Source organism: Haplochromis burtoni, unplaced genomic scaffold (assembly GCF_018398535.1).
Source record: "Haplochromis burtoni strain Fernald_Lab_line unplaced genomic scaffold, NCSU_Asbu1 Contig_40, whole genome shotgun sequence".
NCBI lineage: Eukaryota > Metazoa > Chordata > Actinopteri > Cichliformes > Cichlidae > Haplochromis > Haplochromis burtoni.
In genome coordinates, this window is record NW_024582401.1 from 913,729 (window position 1) to 921,823 (window position 8,095).

The following is an 8,095-nucleotide window of genomic DNA, read 5'->3' on the forward strand; positions in this document are numbered from 1 at the left end:
TTGGTATAATAAACTGCACAGAAAATCATACTACTTGTAAGATGATTGCATTAAAATTGGTCAAAAAGGAACCAACACTTCAAACACAGTCAAGCGGTCTGCACATTCAAAGCAGCCACACCGCTAAGAATGTATAACGTCAGTCCTTGACGCTATTTAAATCCATGATATAAAAAGAATAAATCACCAAAAGGGACCTTAGGTTTTTGGCTACAAAGTTGTGCATTTTAACATGAGAGTCTATAGGGACTCACCCTCTTTTGAAACAGCCTCAAGTGGCCAGTCGAGGAACTGCAGTTTATGGCACTTTCATGGTAGCTTAATTTTTCAGCCCAAGACGCTGCAGCTTGACTAAAACAAAGACATTTTATTTCAGGCAGTGCTTATTTCTTCCCATATCATGCCCCTCTGCTTGCTGCAAGCCAAATCGTGCCTCTGTCATCATTTATCTCCCTCAGTAACAGCAGAAAGTGCTGACAGTCGAAGAACCAGTGGAACCAAAGCAGTTCTCCCACAGGTCTGAGGCTGCCAAGACCGAAAAGGACAAATATGACTCTGACCGTGACCTCCGGGAGCCAAGAAGTCACCATGCTGAGCTGTGCTTCCAGCGGCAAACAGGCTTGCCAGGGTCTGGATATGCTTAACGGGTTTTTGATTTTGGATTAAAAATACTCCTTTCAAAGTTCGAAAAAACAGATTGTGTATGTACTGAATATCACAAGAAAGTTAGTGAAACATCAAAACCCTGGAGACCAATGCACACATGCCCGCCAAAAGAGAAAACAAGACTTGCCTTGGGGATCACTGAACCCACATTTCAAAGTAATTCAGCCTGATGTGTTTGGTATCTTTGGAAACTTCAGAATCTTGACCAGAATTCAAAATGAAGGTCAGCAAGTTTAAACAAAGCTTGGCTGTGCACCATATGTTTGATCAGGACACCCACTGGTGAAACTGTGTGGGCTGAAGAGGTTAAGCCACAGCCAGGCTGGCAGATTTTCTCTGCTGGAAACAAAAACATTACAATGACCACATAAGTTATTTTTGGGAAAGGTTTAAGCACATGAATAATGCGTGAGACCGGGCTAAGGCGCTGCTTCAAACCGAAGGCAGGACGGTGATCGTATCTGCGATGAAGAATGGGCTGCTGCTAAACTGTTCAGGTACTGTCTCACTCACAGGAGCATGGACTATTACTCAAAGACGCAACCTTCCAATAAAACAGAGATACAGCACTTTCTACAGAACAAGAGGAGCTGATACTTATCATTCTTTAACTGTATATAAATATGACCACCCTTGATACTCAAGCATGCCTAAAGTCAGATCCACCAAAGGACAATAAGTACTCAATATATATTCTGACATTGCAACACGTTCTCACTCCCAGCATAACATTTTACGCTAGGTGAATTGTCGGTATGTTATGCTTCCGGGCATCCAATACATCCCTATATTATGAGATCAGAAAAATTCCGTTTGGAATGAATCTACACATGTACGTTTATTTTACTTAAATCGCTTTGGAAAACAACAATGTCATTAAAGTGGTGGTTAAGGTTAGGGCAGTGGTTCTTAACCTTGTTGGAGGTACTGAACCCCACGAGTTTCATATGTGCATTCACTGAACCCCTCGTTAGTGAAAAATAAAATGTGATTTATTTCAAATTCAAGACATATATATGTTTTTTATTGGTGCAGAAAATGAGCCGTGCATGTCACGGTGGAGGCTCTGCCAAACCCCTGAGACCGACTCACTGAACCCCTAGGGTTCGATCGAACCCAGGTTAAGAACCACTGGGTTAGGGATAAGGTTATGGTTAGGGCTGGAATACATGGCTGGAACGTCTATTACCGCAGGACAGTCGTTCTACGCGGAAGGTCACCTTTCGTGTTCCCGTGGAACGCCTTGGGATGTGGCAAACCGTCGGTATATTACGTCTCGGGAGTGAGAACGGTCTAGACAGTATTTGATACAGCTGTTCGACTGTTTGTTAACACGTTCAAACTCTGCATCAGAATAGAGAAAAAAGATCATTTAAGCAACTTTGAACGTGTTATTGTTGCTGCTGCCTGGTGGACTGGTCTGAGTAGCCTCTGAAACTGCAGATCTGCTGGGATCAAAAACCATTTGTGGGGGGTTCGCTGCTAAGATTAGCACTAGCTAACTTGGAAACCATTTGTTACAATCAACGTATGCAGAAGACCGTCTCTGAATGTGAAATAAAGCAGATGAGCAACACCAGCAGAAGACCACACCAGGAACCCCTAATACTAGTTAAAAAATGGAAACAGATGGTACATTTCACACAGACAGAAGACTGTAAAAATGTTGCCAGGTCTGATGAGTCTCAATTTGAACCAAAACATTCAGAGTTGCAGGGTCAGAATTTGGTGTAAACAAATATAAGCATGGATCCATCCTCCCATGTACCATCAAAGTGCTTACAGCATTAAAAAAAGATTACCTGTTAAAAAAATTAACAAGATCACTTTCCAAGTTCTCCATGCTAGACAATAATCACTTCATTATAGTAACTATGACAATGAATGGTCATCACTTATGTTAACTCCTGATGATATTTTCCTAGATCTGATGATGCTAATGTGAGTTTGGAAGGCACGGGCAAATTCTGTCACCAACTCAATGATCTTTCATACTTTTAAGAGTGTTTTTTAAATACATTTGTTGGTCAGTTATGTTTATTAGTGCAGTTATGTGCAGGGTGCACCAGATGATGTGCATTTTCACAACCTGGTGTTGTCATTTAGTAGAGACAGGCTGAGTTGAATCATCAACTTAGCCTGAATGATGTAAAAATGGATTTTGTGTCATATTGTAGCAAGTTATCAAAAAATACTGCAAGAGTCTATATCTGACACCTCAGCACTGAGAGCAGTGCACTGCAGAAGTGAAATGCTTACAACAAAGAAGAAGTCGGGCCGTAGGGAGAAGTGGTGAGTGACATTAGGTTCCTCTTGCTGCTTTCACTAGCTGCACCGCTGTGGTCATCAGGTTGCAAATCCGAGTTGCCCTGAGCTAGCTGCCCTTAAGCAAAAATCTGCTCCAGGTGAGGTCTCATCCCTCAGTGCAGCTTGACTGGCTACCAAACCACACACTGACTACCTGCACCACTGGAGCTTGTACTTGTGCTTTTATGCATTTGATACGGCATATATTTCCTCCTCTCCACAGCATCCCCACGCCTCTCTTCACTGGCCTGTCAAATTGCCCGTTGGAGAAAAAGATGGTGGAGCCTGAGATTTATTTATTTTTTCCACAGACAAAAAAGAACCCACAGGTTGTCTGTCCATGTCTAAGTGACAGGTGTCCAAGGCTGAGTGTGCGCGCGAGCAAGAGTGAGCATGTGTGTCTGGTTGGACGACAGATCCTGCTAATCCTGTCCGTCCCAGAGGACAGGCAGTGTGACTGGGTAATTGGCCACTGACTGAGCAAGATCACTCTGGAGGCACTGCTTATTGAACCACTGTCAGAGAGAGGAGAAAGGGAGAGAGGGGAGACGGAGGCATAACAAGACTGGAGAGGAAGACGGGGAGAGAAAAAGTGAGGACAAAATCAAAAAGAAAGAGAAAGAGGTAGAGAGTGCAAAGACGATGGCTGCAGAGATAAATAAATAAATAAGGAAAACAGGAGCGAACGAGCAAGAGGGAGGGCAATAAAGAGATGGAAAGAGCACAGGTGGGTGGAAGCGACTGCGGAGAAAAAAAAAAGAATAGAAGTGAGAGTGAAGAGTGGAGAATTTCAGAGTTGACCCCGAAGCCACCGTTTCCTCTTCTGTCAGCTGAAATGTGACACTTTCATGATTACACTAGACCCCCACCCTTTCCTTCTTTTTTTTTTTTTTAAGGGGGTGGCTTAATCTTAAAAGGATGAGCGGGCAAGGGGATGCAGGGGCTGGGGGGGAGTAAGAGAGAAAGTGGTTGTTGGGGAGGGAGGGAGGGAGGGAGGGGGCATGGTAATGGAAGTCTAGGTTAATACTTGCCTCCTCCAGCTGGCCACCTAACAAATTGCCTTGTAAACGCAGAAGCAATGGATAAATAAAGAATGAAATAAAAAAGTATATCCCTCCAGCAAATTGGCTGTCATTGGATTATCCCCTATAAAGCGGGATTTGTGCGTGCGTGTGCGTAGGTAAACTTTGGGGTAGGTGTGTGACCACCATCTCGCATCACATAGATGTTGTGTGTGTGTGTGTGTGTGTGTTGAGAGATTGTGGCAAATATCAGGCCCAGGCGAAGAGGGTATAAGGAGAGAAAGGATTGGATGAGCGATCATTGCTTCATCAGCTCCATTAAACACACCAGTGGGCTGTAAATTGGGCTGCCATAGCTACACTCGTCCAACACACGCACATAAAAACACACACACACACACACACACCACAAGGTTAAGAGATACTATTTTGATATACATTTGGTACCTTTCTAGTTCTGTGCTGGAGCTCCTTTTATCATCAACACCGCCTTGATTCTTCATCACATAGTTTCAACAAGGTGCTGGAAACATCCCTCACAGATTTTGGGTCATACTGACATGACAGCATCACACAGCACATCCACGATGTGAATCTCCTGTTCCACCACATCCCAAAGCTGCTCAATCTGGTTGTTAAGTCCGACGTCACTAGCCGTGTCTGGGCCTAAACACTATGGCATTACTGAGAGTTGAAAAACTGTCTAAAGTCTTTCATCTTTAATAAAATGATCAGCGTTCTGCTCTACCAGGTGTAACAATTGAGTTTAACATCCAGGCATCCATGAAAACGGAATTTATGACATTTAACGGAGTTAGAAGTTAGCAGGGAGTTAGCTCGCTAGCTTCTATCTAAATACAATATAGCATGTCCTGACTGCGGGGTTTTGGAAACAAATTAAAACGTGCAGCTCTGTTATCACTTCCAACATAAATGAAGACAGAAAACTAAACAGCAGTGGCGTTTGTAGGGTTACTGAAGTTTGGCTAGCTGGTATATAATGATGTGCTACATGACCGCTAGTGACACAGCTATGTTAGCATAATATAAACAAGCTAACTTTTTTCCACTCGATAAAAGTTAACGTGAGTGTTCTCGGTGGTCAGGAACAAATGTAATCGCATGGCAGGATGCTGTAAAAGGACCAAACTTCAGCCAGGAGAACAACTGAGATAATCCATCCACAATACGAGGTTAGTCATTCATATACTGCTGCATGGGCTGGGCTGTAGTTACATCCTAAGGTTTTAAAAGCTGAGCTTAAATAAATGATTAGCGGTAATAAAAGCCGAGGGAGGTCAACAGGGATCACTGACTGTTTTAGGATTTTGAGATTAAATAGAAGAAAATACATAACATTAAACATGTTAACAACACAAAAGCCATATTAAACGCAGACTACTTTAGGCCCGGAAGTAGGATTCGTCGCGTCATCACTTAACAACCGGATTGGACTGGTGACTGTGGAAGACATTTGAGTACTAAGCGGCCGAATCAATAACCTCCACACTGTTATGCTAATGCTAGTAGCAGCCTGAATAGTGGATCCAAGGAAGGATGGATCTATGCTTTCATGTTGTTTACAGCCAATTTTACCCTCTCATCTCAATGTAACAGCAGAAAGTGAGACTCATCGGACCGGGCAATGGTCCACTTTTGGCAAACCCATGTGAGTAGTTGCCTGATTATCCTGCATCAGTTGTGCTCTTCTACTACTACCGACTTCAAGGTTTTATGGGTTCAGAGATGCTCTTCTGCATAATGTTGTTGTAAAGAGTGGTTATTTGAGTTATTGCTGCTTCCTGTCAGATCAGTACATAATCTTTTTCAAACCATAAACCCTTGACATGGTCTTGTGGGGATCCAAGCAGCCTGTCTGACACCAACAACCATGTCACATTCAGAATCACTAAAATCAGTGTGAGTGTTTTAACAAAAAGTTGAATTGTACTGTGTTCATTTCGGCACAACAAAAGCCACCTAAAAGTATAAAATCATAATAAAAATGATTTGCTTGTAAAGGAACAGGTGGATGTGGGTGGTTCGCTGCTAAGATAAGCATTAGCTAACTTGGTTATCAAGGTGTATCTTAAACAACTGCAATGCTACTTGTGGGAACAGGTTTGAAATATTTTCCAGCTAACCAGACGAACTGAACAGCTGGCTCTTTGGAGTGCCTGAATATGAGACGCACCTACCTGTCACTCAAAGCAGGCATGTCCTGAATTAACCCCAAATATAAATGGATGAGCTATATAAGAATTCACACCCATATAGCTGTCACAAAGGAGGAACTGAGGTATACACACACCCTGTTTTTGGTTCCAGGCTGTAAACATCCTCACTTCTGCTGTATGCATTTTTTATGAGATTGACTTGCTTTTGTTGCCCCTAATGGCTTTATTTTTTAGCCCCAGAGGTTAGCTGCTACAACCAGGTTAGCAAATATTAGCACACGTTCACATTTCTTTAAAAGCTTCAGACAGCACGTTGAATTTCAATTAACAAAAGCAACACTTTTGGTTAAACAGTGCAACTTTAAATCAATTAATTTTCAATTAGTTATCGAAGAACCATTTTAAAGCAAATCAGTATTTCACTCATGAAATTTGAATGCTCACGTGGCAGAGCTAGAAGTAGTGAAGTACAAATACTTTGTTACTATTGTTAAGTAGAGCTTTCAAGTATCTGTACTTTACTTGAGTATTTACTTTCCCCCACATTTTTACACAAATAACTACAATTTATACTCTTTACATTTTCAAAACAGGCTTAGCATTAAAGCTAAAGTAACAAACTTTAGCTTTATCGCATTTGAGGTTTTTCATCACTGTGCTCCCTTAAACATCAAAGCGATTTGAGCCTAAATGGAAGGAACAATAGCACATAAAAGAAAATTCTATTGATGTATGCATCGTTGATACTTATTGCACATAAAGACATATAATGTATGCATTGTTAATTGAGCTATACTCAGGGGTTCAAGTGGGCTAGAATGGATGTAGATGTGTGTAAGTTGTGGTTGCAGTACTTTTCTTTCTTTAAGTGGCTGCTAATATCAAATACAAAGTTTTTATCAGCTCAACAAATATGAGCATAAGTAAAACACACATAAACTGTTTCCGTGCAGTTTGCCACACAGCATGTCTGCTAGCTAAAGGCACAGCTGCTGCATTTCCCAGAGAGAATAGAAAGTGTGATAACTTCACTCAGAGATGGATAAGGCTGTAAGAATAACAAATTCATCATCTGTGTGATCATTTAAGCTATACTTTTTTTCATTTTGTAAAAGGCTCTGCAGAAGAAAGTGAGAAATACTAACTTCGTGTTATTCGAATACTCGGCACTTTGCAGGTGAAACAAGTTAGCCTGCCGTACTGAGATAAATTTACAATAAACTGTTTTTTACTATGTTGCTTTCAGGTCCTGACCTCTGAGGTCCACCCATCCTTACCACTGGTTTCTGAGGACCTCATTTTTCACGTCACTGGCTGAGATCTGAGTCCTGCAGCTAATGGATGCCCTCCAGTGCCCATGTAAGTTGGCTGAAGCTGCACTTTTTTGGTTGTCACATTATCATGTGTTTTGATGTCTTTGATTCTCTGAAAAAAAACCTACCAACGCTTTCAGTAGTAATTATTGTTAGTTGTGACACTTATCCTCAAGCTGAGCCACTACAGCTGATCGTAGGGTTCCCCCACCTGCTGAATCCTACTTCCACCCCTAACTGTACTCATGCTTCTGTTTACCTGTGGATGCAAAGTCAAAAAAAGTGTGTATTCTGACATACTAATAATTTATCATTATATTAATATAGCATGAGGTTCTCTTAGCACCAAAAGAGCTGCTTGAAATGTCCTTCAAAGAGCAACTTTTAACTTTCTTACTCAAAATACATTTCAAAGCTTGCACTTTTTCACTTTAGAAGCTGAATCAGTAATTCACCTTTTACTGGAGTATTTTTAAACGTGCTGTGCAATACTGCAAGTTTTGGTATTGATCCGATACCAAGTCAATGCAAGTATTGCCAGTACCAATACTGATACCAATACTTTTTAACTTATGAAGGCAGCTTAGAAGAGAGCAGTGTGTCATGATTT